The sequence below is a fragment of the Rhipicephalus microplus genome, chromosome X (genome assembly GCF_043290135.1).
Source record: "Rhipicephalus microplus isolate Deutch F79 chromosome X, USDA_Rmic, whole genome shotgun sequence".
Taxonomy (NCBI): domain Eukaryota; kingdom Metazoa; phylum Arthropoda; class Arachnida; order Ixodida; family Ixodidae; genus Rhipicephalus; species Rhipicephalus microplus.
The window spans coordinates 7736506-7756755 of record NC_134710.1 but is presented as its reverse complement, the minus strand read 5'-3'; the positions used below and the strand labels follow the sequence as shown (position 1 = coordinate 7756755).

Here is a 20250-nt window from a genome sequence, read left to right as displayed (position 1 = left end):
AGAAATTTTTTTCTGCGCGCATTAAAATGTCAAACGAGAGCTGTGTTCTATCTGTCTTGTGGCTATTATGTTTATGCCACTCTTAACTCGCTGCAAAATGTCGTTTAGAATTGAAGGTTCGAATAGTGAAGTTTTATTTAGAATCGAATAGTCCTGAATAGTGGCCTTAAGTATCTAGTACGAGGCAGTTATCTAAAAAAAAATCGGACGTTAAATCTACTCGTGTCCTCCAACTCTAAACCAAGTAACTGACTGCCGCCGAAAGAATACAAACTGTGCATCATCTTCACGAGTGTTTCATGCTAAAAAATATTTTGATGCGCATTCAAAAGGGCGTTTTACAGAATGGAACGATGGTAGTTTCTGAACGAGTATTGCCATGCTGACTGCACAGCAATACTCGTTTAGAGTTCCGAAAAATTATACCACCTTGGGTTTTTTAACGGGCACCCAAATCTGCTGAAAATGTGAAGCCAATCACCGGTTGCTGCGTTGGTCCGGACGCTTTTTAGCGTTGGTGGTAAATGCGACCGAACTGCACGTCTTCCTTTCGGAAGGGAATGGCTTCACATTTCTCACGTGTCAGTTACAATCGTCTTTCAAATAAGCATGTGTTCACTTTTTAACCAGGGTATTTGTGAAAGTTTTTTACGAAATATGAAATTCTGGCAAATAAAGAGAAATAAACGAAATGAAAATACTTATTGCATGGACGAAATGCTTTTAACAGCCCCCTTTATCAAAGTTTAATCAATGGCTTTTCTTGTGTTTAGGATATACTGCCTTGTCGAATAATTCAAATCCCAGAATATTAGCTATCTGAAAGGGGAATCGAAATATTCCATTAGGTCTTATTTGATTTGAATATTCGCACACCTATAGTTTTCTAGCGCTGTTTTTTAAAATATGATTTTATGCTACGTCAAGTGCACGTGATGTGTTCAAGACGTTGTTTCATGTAAACAAAACAAAAGCAAAGTGGATAATTGCTACTCTCACATATCTGCTAACAATTATTGATACTAATTATCTGATTGTGCTGTCGCATTTCATTTTCATCAGGTTATTCAAAATGTGCTGGTATGCTTTCACGATTAATTTTTTTATAATGGCACATCATATTCGTAAAAGTGAGGGCCTGTTCTTGAGCAACCGTGTGAGCTTTTTTAACTTGGTCCAGTTGTTCATTACTGCTGGGTATTCATGATTAGGTAATATTTTATTACGTTTGTATCGTATTGTTCGTTGAATATTGAGCAGCTCAGGCCTAATTGTCGTCATATAGGGGTTTTCCGTGATTTGGAAATCGCGAACATATTGCTCGCGTGAGCACGTCCGTGTCAATTGTGTTCCTTCTTGATAGAACGCGGCCTGCTTGTCGCTATTATGATTCTGCCGAGGCGCCGACGTTTTTGTGTCTATTGGTTCGCGACTGCTGTGGTTGTTGAAATAACCACCCGACCGTCTCTGCGGCGCCCGCCTGCGGAGCTATTTCTGTTCTCTCAAAGGGGCCAGCGAAGCGCTTCCCTCTCAGCCAAGTGAAACATCTGGGTGCAAAAGGCAAAACGTGTGAGTTCGGTTCATGTTCCAAGCGAACCCATTCAGTCGTGCGCGCAGCCCATCCACCAGATGTCACGTGGTCGTGACGGCGAAGAAGGCGGAAGCGCTATTAAAGATTCTTTGTTTCATCGAACTTTTTTCCGGTAAAAGAGAAGTCACACTACACGCAATATACGGTGTACACTCATAGCGGCGAACAGAGCGTTGGTCGCCGATTGACTAATATGCGGTACAAACTTCGGCATTTATATGCGCGGTATCGAGCAGTGCAATCGCTAGCAACTGTGGTAGATCCACAATAAAGCCACTGTTCGTGTTTGAGCGCTCAAGGCTGTCGGAAGATTCTAATATAAGCTGGAAGGTTCCCATATATACACTGGGGTGTGGTTCGCGAAATGTCGTGGTTATACGTGTAACGGACCAGCTACGTAGAAGTAAAACAAGGAGTGCGCATGGCAGTATGAAAAACAGTCATGAGCGCAGGTAGTTCATAACACATGAGAAGCTCCGGAAGACTTTTGTGGCAGGGGGAGGTGTGTGGCTGAAGAAAACAGCTAAGACTCAATCTCCGGCTGGTTTCAGATAACGCTTGAAACTATACAGGGTAGACCGAGAGGCATAAGTCCCCCTAAAAGTATTCCTCTGAGCTCACCTAGTAAAAAAAAAAAAAATCCTGGCGCTACTTCGAAACCATAGCCTAGGGTGCATCCACACAAAGAAAGCGTGCGCTGCACGCATGCTTCTGCTTTTCTGCACTTGGCGTGCTACATTAAAGAGAACATTGTGCAGCTTAAGAATGCGCATCTAAACCATGGCCATGTTTAATTCATTCCTGTAGATGATTTTGACACTCTCGCCGTCATGTTCTGAAATATATATATATATATATATATATATATATATATATATATATATATATATATATATATATATATATATATATATATATATATATATATATATATATATATATATATAGTGGGAGTAATAATTCAATGGGCCAGTTAGTCTTCGTGAAGGTATGGGATATGGCACAACGGGAGCGTTGTCAACAAGGATAAATATATTTATTTCCCAACAGTTTCGGGAGGGGTCCTCCCTTCATCAGGGGATGAGTTATACTGACATGAACTTCCAAACTTCGTTGCAACGAAGTTCGTTGCTCTCGGCAGCCGCTATCCCTACTGAAAATTCCTATATATATAGGACCCGTATTAATAGGATTTTATAGAATACAGCTGATACAGAGATTACGGCCCATATAGGAGGTTTAGGGGTTACGGCCCATGTAGGGGATATAGGGCTTATGGACCACTTAGGGCGTGTGGGGTATATGGGCAATACTGTATTTATAAGGTTTGTGGGTTATATAGAAGATAGAAATCCGATTAATTCTTGTGATGCTTGATTGCTGTGAATAATTACCAGAAATAAAACGTGTTGCCCTATTTTGCAAAGATTCCAGTTTGTTGATAAGACACATGTGGGGCGGGTTCCGTATAGAAGAGGTGTACTCATGTTTCGGGCAGAGTATGGTAGTGTATGCAAGAAGTTTAGTACTATTGTCAGCCTGAGGAGTTTCCTTCACATTGTTCATCTAGTAGCCCAACGAGGTTGCAGAATCATAGTAAATCCATGACTATTTATTAAAGTGTTTCAGTTTAGCAGCAAACACATGTGACTTCCCTACCATCATCTTGATTTTTGATGCAAGACCGATCAAGAAGCCCACCCCCTTCCAAATCTCGTCACTGCCACGATAGTGGGAGCACTTGCTCAGGATTGCAGGGTACATAAAAACTGTGAAAAGAGAATCTGCTCTCATGTCTAGTAAACAATTAAAAAGTAATTTTTCTCATTTTTGCTTGACCTGCTCCCTTGATGCACACAATAATGTAACCCTTACAAATAATATTTCATTCTGCACACCATTTCGCAATAGAATATGCTGCTCGCTAATATTGTGAACTGCTCTTCTGTAATAGTCATGAGCAGCATTAAGAATTCAGAATTTATATGAACACCTTGTTTGCTGTACAATGTGCATATTTCTTGCTTATACTTGCTCTGTAAATATGGTTCTATTTTTTTACTTCGATTTTTTGTGTATTCAAGCTCAACCCATTCCTGCATGGGCTCGAGAAGGGGCCTGCAGTATTGTAAAATAAAACAAAAATAAAATACTTTGAAATTCTCATAATATTTGTTCCCTGCGCTGACAGACACAAGTAGTTTAAACCCTCTTTGAGAAGCATGTAGTTGGCTGACTTGTCTATTCCATGGAAAGCTAAATTTATTAACAGTGCACACTTGCTTGATAGCCTCCTTTGGGAGTATGTGAAGCCCCGTCAAGGTGAGGCATAATTGGTAAGGACTGTGGCAGAGGCTCAGAAGTTGTAATGTTGGTTGTGATGCAGCGATGGCCAAAGTGAAATCTAGACCATGGTGGTGGTGGCAACAGCTGCAGTGTTTGTGCCGAAGGCGGCTTACCTGGAGGATATGATTGAAACTTAAGGGCTGACAGATAATATGTACCAAGAAATCACGAAGAAGTATGTTTACTACATTACAGAAATTTACAACTCAGAGTGACAAACAGCTGAGCTTGTTGGAAGAGATTCATGTTGGACTTGTGTGAACATAACAAGTGAGAAGCGTAGCAATTAATGGGTGTGTTGGCGGTAGTCCTTGCATTCACAACACATCTCACAGGCTAAAAAAGTGATAAATAGATGCAGCATCAATGTATTATGGCCACCAATAGACTAGACGCTAGGTGAGATATGCGCCGTCGTGCTGAGAAACAATCAGAGGGGACAGGAAGCTGAACTCCCATTTGTTTAGTACACACACAAACATTTTGTTGATTACCATACAGGCGCAAAGTAAAATCTTTCTTTTAGCTTCAGTTATAACTACATAGGGAGATGGGCCAGTGTTAACAAGAGAATAATGAAATATATAAGACTGCTAACTGCTGGCTCACCAAATAATCTATCTTTACATTGTCGAAGGTGTGTCGAATGCACATGCCGACAAAAAAAATGTGAAGCTCACTCAATCACAAAATATATTTGCACATATGGCTCATTCAGATTCTCATTTATGGCCCAATATGAATTTGAGTGACCCGGCTTGTGAGGGAGTTTGCCGACCTATGGGTGAGAGGTTCTGAAGTCTGCCATTCAATTCCTACAAAGCCTGTGTTTGTTGCTCAAGCCACTCGTTCCTTTGTAATAGTTTTTTTTTTCTGGAGGAGGCTCAATCAAACAAACTTCTCATTGCCAGAGCCATCCTTGAGGGCTCTTTCACTTTCTTGAATAGACCTCTACCGGGGTACGTCACAGCGTGATGCCATCGGTGCACGTGCAAGGTGGTGGTTGGCAAAAGACTCCCACCTGTGGCTGAGTCAGGTACAGTCGCTAGGTGCATGGGGAATTTTTTTCTTTTTGAAAGCCCAATCTTCATCTCACAGTGGCAACATTAGCTGTAGCATGTGTCAGAGAACACCTAGGTATGTGATTAAGTGCACGATGAAATATTCGCCACGCTGGCTGGCTGTTTATCTTGGAGAAGTGAACACACGTGGCGGCCTGTGCGAGGAACAGCGGCATCGTCTTCGAAAATGTGCGGTGTTGACTGTGGCGTGTAGTGTGCGTTGAAAGGCATCGACAATATTGGTTCAGCTTTACGGACGGTGAAAGTGGAAATATTGGGCGTGGTGTGTGCAGTCTGAATAACGCGATGCGTTCTGTTTGCGAAAACACTGATATTCCCTGTGGGCCGGCTTCAGTACCCGGTTGTCGATGGAACTTCACGATCTGACATTGCAGTCAAGGTAAAAATACATTTGACGCAATCATCTGCGAGTGGGTACATTTCAGCGTATGCGCGGCGTGCAGAAATATAAAAGTGCATGATCTCTTGGTGATATATACGACTACGCATGAGCTGTAAGCACGATGTAGCGTTGCCGAATTTGCATATATGCTTCACCACGGCTATAACTCGTACTATCGAATACCTGATACGTGTTAATAGAAACAGCGGAGATTTTCGTTTCTTATCTACTTTGTACATTTATGGCTCGATTCTAATGAAGTGACAATTTGCATTAGAAGTGTGTATCAGGCCTAAAGGAGCAATATAGGTACGAAATATGTTATAGGTGTCAAACGCAGCAAGGTAACTGTGCCAGATAATATTACATATTATTAAGATGTCAGCTTTTACATCACATGAATTTTCACTGAGTTACTGAGAGCGACAGCGGCAGAATTTCACTTTGATTTTCGCGAGGATATCTTGACCTCAGCCTAACTCACGGCTAGAAGTGTTTTTTTTTCATTAATCTCTGATAAGAATTTCTGGCAAAGAGTGCGAATCTTATCTGTGACGTCACACACAGTAGCTCAAAAACATGCCGGCACAAATGCTGTACACTGCAAAAAATATTTTTGCTTGATTACGTAAAAAGGCATAGGTAACATGCTGCCAACCACTTCTGTAAGAAGAAAATAGTATACCAGAGATCACGTAGAACACGTGGAACGTACAGCCCGTTCTGCTTTAACGGAGATCTTCACAATGAAGAAATAAAGTAACTTCACCTACGGAACAACACCTGCTCCGTAGGGCAATTTTTCACACATTGTTCATAATGCTATTGCTATGTGCCCGTAAATAACAAACATGTGTTTCCATTAGATTCAATGTGTTTGGCGCTCTTTGGCCTGAGTTTCCCTTGCGCCACTAAAATCTACCATCATCATCCATTAGATTCAAAATGAGGCATACGTAATCAGCAGATCTTTCTTCTGCAAGTACAAGGTCATTCAAAATTTCCCAGGCCACTATACCAACTAATCCTGTGGCAGCGTCACCCAGAAACTTTTGACTGCATCTGCACATGCTAAAAAATTTACGAAATAAATTCAAATGTTTAAAAATCAAGAAAGACAAGTTTCCTATTCACTGAAATCGAATTTTATTTTCGTATGATCATAAAACAAAATAGAGCACAGACATGCTACAAATTGTGTGAAAAAAGTTGTCAAAAATATTATATTATTTTGGCGGCTTTGTATCTGGAATTTGAAGTATGAAGGAGGAATATCATAACTTCGAGATACTCAGAGCACCTATGTTGTTTTCTTATTGTAACAGTGTTGTGCTTTTCTGAAAAATGCGCAAAACATGTTGTCAGCACAACCACACCAGGCAAGTACAGAGCAAGAAACACTGTGAGCACAAAACATTTATTCATTTCAAGACTCCTAATAGGCCTTGTTAGAGGCACTGGCTTGCAGCGCAAAAAACAATGATCCCACATAATAAATAATAATACATATCATACACAATAAATTGGCTGAAAGCACGAACAACTTCATAAACACACCAATATATTGGCTATCAATATTAGTAGAGGGAAAAGGAGCAAAAGAGTATTTCAATGTATTAAACAATACAACGATTCGAGTTATGCCAAGCGAAATCACCCAGAAATCACCCAGACCATCAAGAATATGGCGGAAAAAATTTTCACGTTTTTCGAAGTTCGAAACTCGTCCTGGTCATTTTATTCCGTGGCCAAATATTTTGCTCCATAGATATGAGAGTCTGTATTATGGCGCCGACCGAGCTAAAAATTGTCAAACAACAAATTTTCTCAAAAGTCATTTTGAAATGCACTCAATAAATGGCAATTCCAGCAAGGTAATGAAATGATCTAACTAAAATAATGACTTACCTGTGTATATGAATAATTCGATATCTTTTCCCATGAGCAATATTGAATAGTGTTGCCAGGTTGGGTTTTTTTTTGGTAACATGAAAAATTCCAAACATAAATAAATTATGTGCTTCTGACCTTTTTAACATGCTACAAATTTAAAATAATTTACACACTGAAGTTTGGCACATATATAAAAAATTGTGAATTTCACTTTTTTGGAAAAAGCCCTGTATTCAGAATCAAAAAGCTTGCCTTGGTGGTTGGACAAAAAATTGCACAACATTTCATTTTAAAGCTCTATGTACTACCTTAATATAGGTGAAGTTACTAAAGCGTATTATTTTTTAAACTCGAGAATGTTTTAGGAACTTATGTATCTCCACCAGCTTTACCCCTACTTAACTGAAGTGGCATGAAGCGCTCGCAAAGGCAATCTTCAAAAGACTTCCATCGACCTAAGGTAAACACAGCAAGCTTCATGCGGAGCAATCGAAATTCAAATGGGGCTATCGTCTGCATTCCATTGCCAACAAAGGTGCGCTACTATGAATGTCGTTAGAGTGTGGAGACCAGTAGCGTAGCAAAAAGATATTTTTCGCGTGGGGGTAGTGTGTGAGAGGAAGGCGACTTTGGTCATACCTTATGCACATTCTTGTGTGTTTTTATGTGTGTATGTAGGTATGCACATGCAGAACTAAGAAAATCCCAGCTATTGTACGAAGTGAATGTTGATGTGTGTGGCGAAGCTCCAGAGGGTTTTATTGGTGACCGTGAATCCGTCTGTCTATCTGTTACTCATACTAGCACCTTCTTCTGAGTCATCCATTAACTAGGCGGTCACGAACTGGTCCCAGTAGAAGGACAATGCACGGCTTTAGGATAAAAAACACCTGTACGGTGCGGGGGGGGGGGCAAAAGTTAAGCAGCTCTTCCTGCCTTCCTGGCTACGCCACTGGTGATGACTCCCAGAGGAGCCATCAAGCCACTAAAGTACACAATTATTCCTTACGCACAACATAAACGAGACTATCGCCTTGGCTGCCAGTTTTCAATTTAAAATTTTTTCGCTTCTGTATTCATATGGCAGGCTTTGGGTCTCACGGAGCAGGAGCACCAGAAAAATAAGAAAGGGTTGTTTTACGATAGCGTTTATCAGTGTACTGCATCAATGCTACTAGCATGCTATAAGATATATGTACTTTGTATGACTAAAAATTTTTATTAGGTGTACGAAGCACACCTACTGCATTTCCAGAACTCCCCAAGAAAGAAGGATGTCTGACTTTATATCTATAAAGCTGCATGGCTCACCTGGAAGTCACCCCACTGAATCCAGTCCTTGTAGCACCCCTTTATTAGCAATTGAATGCACATGACAACCCTATTCCCATTTCAATTACTCTGTAGAGAACACCGAATTCGCTCTCTGTATTCCAAGTCAGTGGGATTCCGCTGAAGATTGCCCTTGCAAGTGTGTCATATCGCTTGAGTTACGTAGGGGAAAAGCTGGTGCAGATACATACTTAAAAAAATATTTTTCGAATATAAAACGAACACCCTCTAGTAATTCGACATACGTTGCGATAGAGCTTTTAAATGAAATTCCGTGCATATATATATTCCGACTACCAAGGTTAGTTTTTGACGCCGAATACCAAGGTTTTACAAAACTAAGTGATACCCACAATTTTTTTTCAGATTATCTGCTATAACATCAATGCCTAAATTATTTTTATTTGTAGCATGTTGACAGGCCACCAGCATTTTATTTGTGTCCCTAGAACTTACCATGATCCTGTAAAAAATCCCAAATGTGGCAACTTTATTCATTATTGCTCGTGTAAAAAGCCCTAAAAGAATGAGTATACATAATAAGTCATTATTTTAAAGCTAGATACCTTCATTACCTTACCATAAACGTCTTCTATCGAGTGCACTTCAAAAACTTTTTTCGAAAAATTTGTTGTTTGACACATTTTAACTTACTTGGCGCGAAACAATAGGCTCGCATAAATAGGAAGAAAATTTTTTGGCAACAAAAATAAATGACCAGGATGAGTTTCGCACTTCCAGAAATATGTTGCAGTTTTATCAGCTATATTTATGATGGTCGGAAAAACGTTGGATGATTTGGCATCGAATGACTCTTTAAAGATAACATCAACATATCATTCAAGAATTGTGTCAAATATTAAAAAAAATAAAGAACAGAGGCATTTGCGCGTTACGTGTGTTGTTGCCTGTCTGTGACAAAAAGCATTTTGAAATTGGTACAAATATTAATTACGGTAGAAATTATTGAAGTTAACACAATTATCTATTTATCCAGTGGTCATAGTCAGTCGGGTCGAATGGGTGTATTAAACCCCTTACTACAAACAGCTCATAGCCAGTTTAAAAATTAGGAAAAGGGACGACTGGTATTCACTGCAGAGCGATGCATTTTGCTCAATTTACCTGGTGAAACCGAAACCGACGCACCAAACAGTGCATCAAGCATTCACTTCGACAATGCCCTCCACGACAACACTGTTTCTCTTGCATTGGGGGAGAAGATTAAGTAAGCGTCGATAAGCAGGCACATATTAAAGTGTCTAAATTGACGATGATAACGGCTAGAGAAACAGTGTCGCCATTGAGGGCGTTATCAAAATTAATGGTAGATGTGCTGTCTGGTGCACAGGTTTTTCTTTCGACAGCTAAATTGGGCAGATTGCATCACTCCACGGTGATTATCAGTGCTGCTTTTGAAAAATTTCAAAGTGGTTATAGACTTTTTGTAGAAAGGACTTCAACTTACCCATTTGACTCTACCAGCTACTACCACTAAAAAAAAAGTAATTGTCTTCATTTCTGTAATTACTGCTGCTAATAATGTTTCTTCCTATATGAAGATTCCTTTTGTCACAGGAAAGGCAATGCTGCAACTAGCACGCAAGTACCTCCTTTCTCTAATGTTTAAAGAATATTGGACGCATTTCATCAAACACCCTGTATTTGAAACACTTGCAGACAATGCGAGGTAAAAACAAACGGTGAAGAACGAGCAAAAAGAAATAAGGAGCTCATGAAGAGACAGCCCCATAGCCAGGAAGGTTTTTCGGAGGATGGGGGGGGGGGCACTTGTTGATCGCCATGAAAAATGACTTTCTTCGTTACTGATGCTCAGTAGAACAACCCACAACATGCGATATTGGGGGGGGGGGGGCAACTCCTGGGGCATCCCTCTGGCTACAGGCCTCCACTGGGCGCACTTCCTTGGAATACAGCAGATGTCACATAAGCAGAAGAAAAGTTTTCATTATTAAGAGATGTAAACGGAGGTCTGCACAAAAAAGTATTTAACCAAAGTGAGCACATTCAGAGGAATGTTTCGCTGTGTTAGTAAAACATGTAGCTAGAAACACTATAAAAAGCCGTATAAAAATATGGAAACAATGCGTCAACCTGAGAGCCTATGTCAAGTAACAAATGTATACAGTCAAAAAGGCCAGCAAGTCTAGTGTCATATGGAAAGGCTTACGAAAGCCGCACTCATATTTGAAAATGATGTAACGAACTTCCAGCTAGAGGCCTTGCCTTGCAACAAGAAAGCTGCTACTCATCACAGAAAAAACTGCTTAATTGTTATACAAGTTGGCAATGATGGGTTTTATCTTACTAGTTGAAAAGTGGCGTAAGCATGCACTCTCGAAATTGACGTATAGTTGCTGACTTTTTATACAAACTCTTTCATAGCACCACCAGTCATATTGCGTAAGTAATGTAAAATTACGAATGAAAATTTGGATGCCCTAGTTGGTGCTGTTTTGCCTTTTCGTGCTCTAGCTGACCAATTTGGTATGCTGTCCAACACAGTAACAATGTGCCAGCGATGTTTACAATACTCTTGCTAGGTTGCTAGCTCTAAATGTTTGTACTCACTACGGCTTGAGGTTGCCAGTGTAACATTCAACACATAAATTACAGCTGTGGGTCTTGAAGGTCACCTTTCAAAGGCTATGTTTTGAATGCGCGATGTCGAAAGCAGATTCCAAACTGGATACTGACAACAAATTAAACATCGTCTACATGGTACAGGTTTGTTTCTCATAACATAGAAGAACATTATCAATGAGTATGAAATCTTGACTGTAGTGCTATAGTCATATGCAAGGAAGCTATGGGTGTGCTTATGAGGTGCTTGATCACCTGTCACTGTTCCATGCTGTTGGACTGAATGCTTAACCATACAGAATTGGCAGTAGAGGATGCAGCAAAAATGACGGTGCTGGATGATTTTCTGGTGGTGCGGTGACAAAAATTCCGGCAACATCAAGCCACCAAGGTGCTTGTGGCATGAACAGTGATAGTGGTGCTGGCATGAGAAGCGACAGCTGGCCCAAAAACAATAGAAGCAGCGCCTGGAAAAGAATAAATAGTGAGTGTGACATTGTAAGCGCTGTGTTATGACCCCTTGACATGAATAATGTGACATGCTTGTCTAACACGATGTCAAACCTTTTCATCAGTCACATGTGTGCATACCCGCACACTATTTCTGTGGGATATGGGTTCCACCCACATGTGATTCACTGCCTACGTTAACTCAGGAACAGCAAGAATGCACTTTGGAAATCTCTGAGTAAGCATTACGAAGACAGTACAACAGTACATCTGTTGCCAATAATAGGAGCTTCAGAACGAGTGAAAACTTTCAAAAAAACGATACAGTAAATATCAGTTGCGGCTGCATTTGAACCTTGGAATTCCAGGTGGTGTACACAGCCACACTAATGGTTGTAAATGCCCGAGAAACGACTAATGCGGCATCGTATTAAAGCAATGTCGAGTGTATTTGCAATGTTGGCTATGCTTGTTTAAAACAATGTAATAAACAATAAATATGTACTCATATATGACTCAGCATTGCTGCAATGAAGCGCTGTTTTACCTGGTAGAAATATTGTTATGTGATTCATAGCAACGTGGCATGCACCTGATTTTTATAAACTTGAAGTCTGTGCTCTTAAAAGCACAGATGTAAGTGCAGGCATAATATTGTACCATCAGCTACTCCTGAGGCACCATTGCGATTGGCATATCTGGTATGCCTTTGATATGCTGACAGCTCCTAAGTTTACACAAAAAGGTATATCAACTTAGTAACAATTGACTGAAGGAGTAAAGAAATATGCAGCCAAGACAGCTTACCATTGATTCTTTCACATGAAATTGATCTCTACAAATTATGAGATTTATTGTATTGTATTTGGATTTAGTCCATGAGAATGTTTAAAAGCTACAATTTTTAAAGTTATTTTGTGCCCTCTGCTGCACTGTGAATAATAAATATATCCCAGGTATAACACCAACAGAACTTAAAAAAATCAGTATGATTATAACGAGTATGTTAAATCAAATGTATGCAAAAAAATATAAAAATAGGTGTATATGGGCTTCAAAAACATCTTGACAGTAATCACATGAACCAATTTCTCGCCCTGTAATATTTCAGTTTTTCCTGAAAAGAATAACAGCTTTCCAATTTAGTATACAAAAGTTGGCACTATTGCAACCCATCATGTAAAACATTTTACTGTTTATAGGCTAGGAATGACCAAAGCACATAGACCTGAGAGTGTGCATAAAAGGCATACCTTTTGTGAATGTAAAAGATTCTGCTAAAATAAATTGTAAGGTTTGTTTCCAATTGAAGAATAATTGATTGTATTTCAGTCACAATATTAGGTATCATCGCTGTTTCTGAGTAAAAAAAATGAATTGATTTTATTTCAATAACAACATTAAGGTATCAAATCTATTCCTTTTAAGGTGGAAGTGATATCAAAGATATTAAGTAGCTCTGACCCTGCAAACTTCAAACAGAACTGAAGGGAAAGAACACAACATTTTAATGAAGCTTCACCTAAAAAGAATCAACTACTTTCATGATAAGTGCCCAACTATGGTTTAATGGTTTTTCACTTTTCTAATCTTTTACCAGCTGTCTTTACCTAGAGATAACACCACCCTTGTAGTCTGCAGAGGCTTTAATAAACGCCAGTAGTGAGCAGTGTCTTCGTACTCCTTTTTTTTATCCGTGCATCTAAACATTGCTGCAAATACTGAATGGCAGGTAGCACCACATTGTCACTTTAATTACAGACATTGTCACTTTAATAGCAGACATTATCACTTTAGTACATTTGTATTTGTTCAAGACAAAAACATAACCTTTTTTCTGATTTTAATAGATCCTTTTTTAATTGTAGTATTCTTGCAACTTTCGAATCTTATCGCACAGGTAATAAGTTCTTTCATGTATCGGTGAGACTTACCAGTGTTGCATAAGCTCACTATTTGAACTGTACTTTGGTGCATGTTGTCTAAATGTGCCTCATGCCTGTGCAGCTAGTACTCACCACTAGGACGCATTGCTTGAAGGTATAAACACGGGCAAGCACAGAGTCCAGCAACCACATCAAAAACGTTTTTGAGTCACTTAAAATGAAAAGCAATTTGATGACTTTCTCTGACAGTAATCAATGAAGATTGATACTAAATGTGTAATTTACCATAGTTTGTTACTAGTACTACGTCAATGCTAAATTTACAACCAAACATGTACAAAAACCCACAACTTTTAAACTTTTTCACCAGCTATAAAAATTATTTCGCGCTGTACACATATCGAATTACTCTTTGCCCAGAGAAAGAAAAGTCGCATAATCAGCAAATACGAACTATATTATTTCACTAAATGTTATCTCTCTATGCAAAAGTCCCTAATATGGACCATATTCTTCATGTACTGAAAATTCTACGATTGTTTCACACAAAAAGTTTTCTACTAACCAAATGAAGATTAGCAGCTTTTAAAAAATAATTCCTGTGGTTTGACGTCCCAAAATTACGATATCATTACGAAGGACGCCGTGGTGGAGAGGCCCGGAAATTTTTACCATGGGGTCATCCTTATAGTGCACTGATATTGCACAGAACACGGGTCTCTACTACTACCCGTCCATCAGAATGCAACTACCATGGCAGGCATCGAGCACATGGCCTTCGAGTCAGCAGCCGACCACCGTAATCACTATTCGCCTGGTGTGTGACCGATGGCGGCACTGCGAACCGGGCTTGAAAGACGTCAGTTCGAGGATTCGCGCACTTTCGAGACGCGGCGCAGTATGGAAACGATTTACGTGGTTAAACTTGGCAAAGACGCAGTTCATTTGGTTATCTTGTGTGTGGTGGCTACAGACGCTGTTCTAACAACCGTGGGTGTTCCTCTTTAACGCTCATTTTAAAGGTACAGTGTTTTTTTTCCTTAAAACTGCAGCCGCTTGTCTTCGCAGCGAGTGCTGCGCAATGGTAGAGTACTGCTTTGCGTCTCTATATGATCACCCACCCGTGGAAAGAGCATTAGCTTTCACAACTGTCTTAAGGACCAGTTGCTGATGAAGGAGTGGATAGTCAAACTAGGATAAAAAAGGGCCCCACGCCTTCATTGAGCATGTGCAGAAAGTCTTCGCTGACAGTGCACTTTTGCTATTCCCGCCCTACGCTTCGATTTTCGGTAAGTTTTCAGCCGTGTTGCAGCGCCTCGCCAGAACTTCAGCCATTCAATGCGCACAGGCTACAAGCACAGGTTACTTACACCTGGTGAGATGTCATCTAAAAGCCTGCTGCGAATGCCCCTAAAAAGGGAGCCGACGACACAGCCTCCGAATCACCTTGAGTAAGCGCGCCTCTTGAGCACAGCTGAATGGCGCAGGACATCTGAGACTACAGCTTTATTTGGTTGGTGTACGTACATATATATACGTAGTTTACTTATCAAGACAAGTGCGTGCCGAGCACACTGCTTACCATTAATTCATAAACGAAACCTGATGTCGCTGTTAAGTCCACATACACTAAAGTTTGTCAAAATCTTTGCGGCCCTGTGCGTGATATATACAATCAGTGATAACTATTGGTTGTACTCTGATGCCCGAACGACGGCCCTGTGTTGTAATAATATGAGCTACTTCATAATGTCACTCTCAGTGAACAAGCATTACTGAGACGAACTGCAGTCATTTGCATCGGCCAGGAGTGCATTAAGGTGGAACTTGCCCCCTTCGCAAGTCCCACCAATACTCCTTAACGCGTTTGTTACTGCGATGCAACACGGGCTTGCGCCTTGTCGACGCCCATAACTTCAATCCAAGCGCGAATATCTCACAATTTGTAATTTTATGCTGCTTTGTATTTCTAGTAGATGCCATGAAAGGTCAATTGACTGTCGAAGCAGCAATTTAAACAGCTACTCTGCAATAATTATCCTATGTGTTGTTTCCGAATGCCAGAGTGGCAGAAATGGGCAATTTTCACGCATATCCACGTGTTCACTGTCATTATCGCCGCACTGCAGTAAAAATATCCCCCCAAAAATAATAGACGTGGCCTTCTCTTCAGGACTGTTGTGAAAGCTAACGCCCTTTTCTCGAGTGGACGAAGCACACCGAGGCACAGAGCAGTACTGCGCCGTTGCGCAACACTCAATCGGCCCGGAGACATTGTGTGGCGGGTTTGCAAGTTGACGTGTTTTAAGTACCAGAACCGCAAAGGGGATGCTATCTCAATTGACGGCATCGGCTGCGCACATTGAACACCGTGGCCTGCGTCGTACACCACCACGTCATCGATGACAAAACGTGATGTTTCGCTTGCTGCATCTACATACTTGGAGATGCTAGATAAAGGCACTCAGTGAAATGTTAAAACACCCGAACTAATCAGTATCGCATGGCGGAAACTGTAGATGATGGGAGGGAACACTCACACATAGTTTCACTTTCTGGCCAGCAATGCATTGATTTGTGGGGTTTAACGTCCCGAAACCACCATATGATTATGAGAGACGCCGTAGTGGAGGTCTCCGGAAATTTCGACCACCTGGGGTTCTTTAACGTGCACCCAAATCTGAGCACACGGGCCTACGACATTTCCGCCTCCATCGGAAATGCAGCCGCCGCAGCCGGGATTTGAACCCGCGATGGCCAGCAATGCAGTCGGCGGCATCGGTCATCTGGGAGTTTTTTGGCCCTCTAAATTGGGCTGTAACTGAACCAAATTCATAATTGTTCTTCCATACTTTCGTCGTGAGTGTTAGTTGACTCTCGAAAGGCTGTTCCGTCGACAAAGTGGTGAGTGCCAATACCACTGCGGCAGACGAAAATCAGATTTTTTTTATTATTTTTTAGAACGCTGTTTACGAGTCGGGGTTTTTAGCTTTCGAGAAGAGATCACATGCTGTTTTAGATTTCTTGAGTTAAGTTCTGTTTCGCTGTTCGCACCTCGGTGTTACCTGCCACAAGCCACTTTTTATTAGACAACGCGGAGGAGATGAACTTCGTCCCGACGGAGAGAACACGCTGGTAGGCTGCAGCTCGCCAAGATTTCACGGTAGATATTGTTTTGTCTTATGGCGCAGTGGCCTACCCACACCGTAAACAGAGGCTCATCTGACGCCACCAGCATTAAGGGAGGCTCCCATATTACACCACTGCCCTACGGTGCTGACAAGCCCAAACACTGTCGGCATAGGGTAATGCAACAGCTGTGGACAAGTAATCAAAGTGCAATGAAAATGTCACGCTTGAAATGTAAACACGAGCAACACAATCAATCCGCGATTTCCGTAAATGCTGTACTTTCTGCTCTCAGCACGCTCTCCGTCTCAAAAAAAGCATGCATGATACAAGCCGCGCGAGAACTACATCGACAAAGGAGCGCTGCGTTTATAGCCTCGACTTTACTCGAAGCAGCCTAATCTGAGATATTGCGTAGGTACTACATCACACAGATCATCAGTGGCACGAGCTGTAACCCAAACGGCGAGTAAACGACAAGTTAGGCACTCACCTCCAAGATGCAGACCAGATAAAAAAGCAGCACCAGCCGGGTCCCGTAACAGAACACCTAGTCACAGAACACCTATATACTACAGACCTATAGTCCCGTTCCGTCTGTGCGTCCTGGCCTTTGAGAAGGGTAGTCGGGCTAGTGACTAGAGTAGTGACTGCCGACGAATGAGTGACAATGGCGGTGCGCCCGCCACAGTCGATTGGTTCCTCTTTCCTCGATGCCCACCTAAATCGCCGTTTGGAATCAAATACAGTTTTGTAGAATAAAAGCAGTGAAGAACACGTCGCGGCGATGGATGCAATGATGGTATGAAACGGTCATATTAGTATATATTTCTGGAGGTTATTCGTATTGCAAATGATTACTTTTGTCTAATTTTGTGTTGACAGAAGACACACTTGTTTTTTGCACTATTCAGTTAAACGTCATTGGTAAACGTGTGCTGTGTCCATATATTCGCGAAGTGGCGAAGTCTGATTTTTGAACGTGTGCTGTATCCTTGGTGTTGGCGATGGGGTGGAATTTCTTTATTTTCTGGACACTATGTCCACTTTTCTGTCCGTAAATACGCGCAATTTTTTGAAGTGTACCTCGTTTAAAACTACATCGCGCATGCCACGATGAATATTGAAGAAATTGAACGCATATACATCATATTTCTCAAAGTGCCAGCAACCGTGCGCATTCAAAACGTTAGCTTTCGAAAAAGATCAGATTTTTTATGGCTGCCATCTACGTGGATAAAGCCCACTGCGTGCTAGTCGCGTCTCTCCGTACTCTAAACTAATTTTCTCCATCCATCCAACTACGACGAGCAAATTTCCACACTATGAGCAGTAACCTTTCCGCGACCCCCTTCTTTCAAAGTTAGGACTTTAGAACTTGGCAATGTACAAATTTTTGTCGAATGAATGCAGACACGCAGCTCTGATATGCAGAAAGATGCCACCGGAGGAACTTTCTTGCCAACCAGCACCTGCTCCGAGAGAGTATGGGGGGGGGGGGGGGGTGCCTACAATGATGTCAAACTGTTTACAAACAGGGAGAGGTCTATTGCTGCTTTCTGTGACTTTTTGGGGGGAGGAGGTCTTGGTAGTGTATCTAATAACACAAAATATAAACACTCAGTATAGAGACTCTAAATGCCATAAAATCTAGAGTAAGCACTCCTAACAAAGCAAGCACCTCCCTACCTTCTTCAAGAAGTTTTAATAGTTGGACAAAATGGCGACGCAATTTTTTTTTGTAATTTCTCTCTCTCTTCGCAACATTTCTTTTTAACATCTTTCATTCCCCTCACCCCTTTCCCCAGCATAGGGTAGCGAGCCGGTCTAAGAACTGGCTAACCTCCCTGTCTTTCCGCTTAAACTTTCTTCCTCCTCCTTTAATAGCTGGACTGTTCTCTTCTACCACCATTTCCACTGTTTATATTTGCCCAGTGAGGGCAAATAATGCATGGGCATGGGCATTCAAGAAATGCATGGGCATTCAAGAAAGTGCTAAAGTATAAGCACAGATGCGCATTTTTTATTCTTAGTGATTCTTTCGCTTCCACGTTAAATATTGACACATGACTGAGCAAGGGCCTACTCTTCAAATCTTCTCGAATTATCATTCAGTCTCCAGGAGCACTTGCTGAGAATTTTTTGGTAAACACAATATACTAGGAAGTCTGCACTTTTCAGTAACACATATTTTTAAACTAAAGTTGCAGTAACTGCCTTACTTAGGTCATCTATTACTTCATAGGTAGCCATAAATCTGCACTTGTCACATATCATACTACCTGCGATGTTGCTGACTGCAACAGCTGCATGTGCTCCTAAGTTTATAACAATGCAATCGTTGCACATCATATTTGCATGCTAATGTTTATGCAGGGATTTAGCCAAATACATTTACGCAAATCTATAAAAATCGACTGCTTCATGAACGTAACAAACATACAATCAGCATGAGTGTAATTTGAAAAGCTTGCTTCAGCATGTTTACACTCCACAGAAACATTTTAGCTGATGAATTATGATGCCTATATTTTTCAATATCAAAATAGTCCCCAAATAAAAAGCAACTACGATTTCATAATGCAACGCATATGTGTTGTACGATTTCTTTAGTGTGCCTGTCTATCTTATGAGCCCACAGCTCTCAGTTCTTGAAACAAAGCGCCCATGTAAGCATACCTCGGATAAGTGTGAAGTGTGTGCTATAATTCAATTCCTGTGTGCTGAGCAGTGAAGTGCAGTTGAAATTCACCGAATATTGAGCAATGTGTACAGCACGACTTACATAACATGACAGCAAGGCACTGCAATAGTGTAAGAAATCAGAAGCATGATTCACAAAGTTTACAATGCAGACTGACTAGGAATAAAGCAAGCGTAAAACAATGATCTTGTTGACTTAACGGATCAGATAATTCGGGAAAATTATTGAACCAGACTTTTTGAACTGGGTAATTAATTTCCCAAAATATTGCAGTCAGCTCAATACAGCGCAGATGGTATACCATGGTTGCACACAGACAGAGTCTCCAGTGCTGCAAACTGCGTGCAAAGTCAGTTCCTAAAATGCTGACTGCCATAAAAAACGAGAAACGGATGCCATTTTGAATTTTCGCAAGCCCTGCCATGATAAAAAAGAACAGTCTCTGAACCGAAGAGTCACTAGCAAGAAGCCATTGGTCCACTTATCCACTTAAAAACTGAAGAAATGAAGGTGCAATGCAAACAGTGGAAGCATTCCCATGAACGCAAAGAAGTTCAAGTGAACCTTCTCCAAGAAGAAGTGCATGGCTGCTGCGTTTGGGGAGAGAAATGGTAGTGTTTTCTTGGTAAAATAGGTGACGCATTAACCCACAAAGGCTCATGAGATTCGCCATCTGCATCGGCTTCTAGTTCAAGATATCCGTGGCACGCTGTTTCGCTGGCTGTGTTTTTGGAGCCGTAGACAGGGATTTTCTTTCAATTGTGTTGCAATCTATAGTCACTTGCACAATCATAGTCGGCTTTGAAGCTGTCGAAAACAGCGCCAAAGAGGAAAAAATGTTCAGACTCCTT

The 20250-nt window shown here is 41.0% G+C and overlaps 1 protein-coding gene across 10 annotated transcripts in view; it reads left to right on the top strand.

Moving 5' to 3' along the window:
* LOC142777415 (uncharacterized) overlaps positions 1-20250 on the top strand; it is a 498660-nt gene that overhangs the window by 599 nt on the left and 477811 nt on the right. The gene's annotated exons all lie outside the window — the stretch shown is intronic.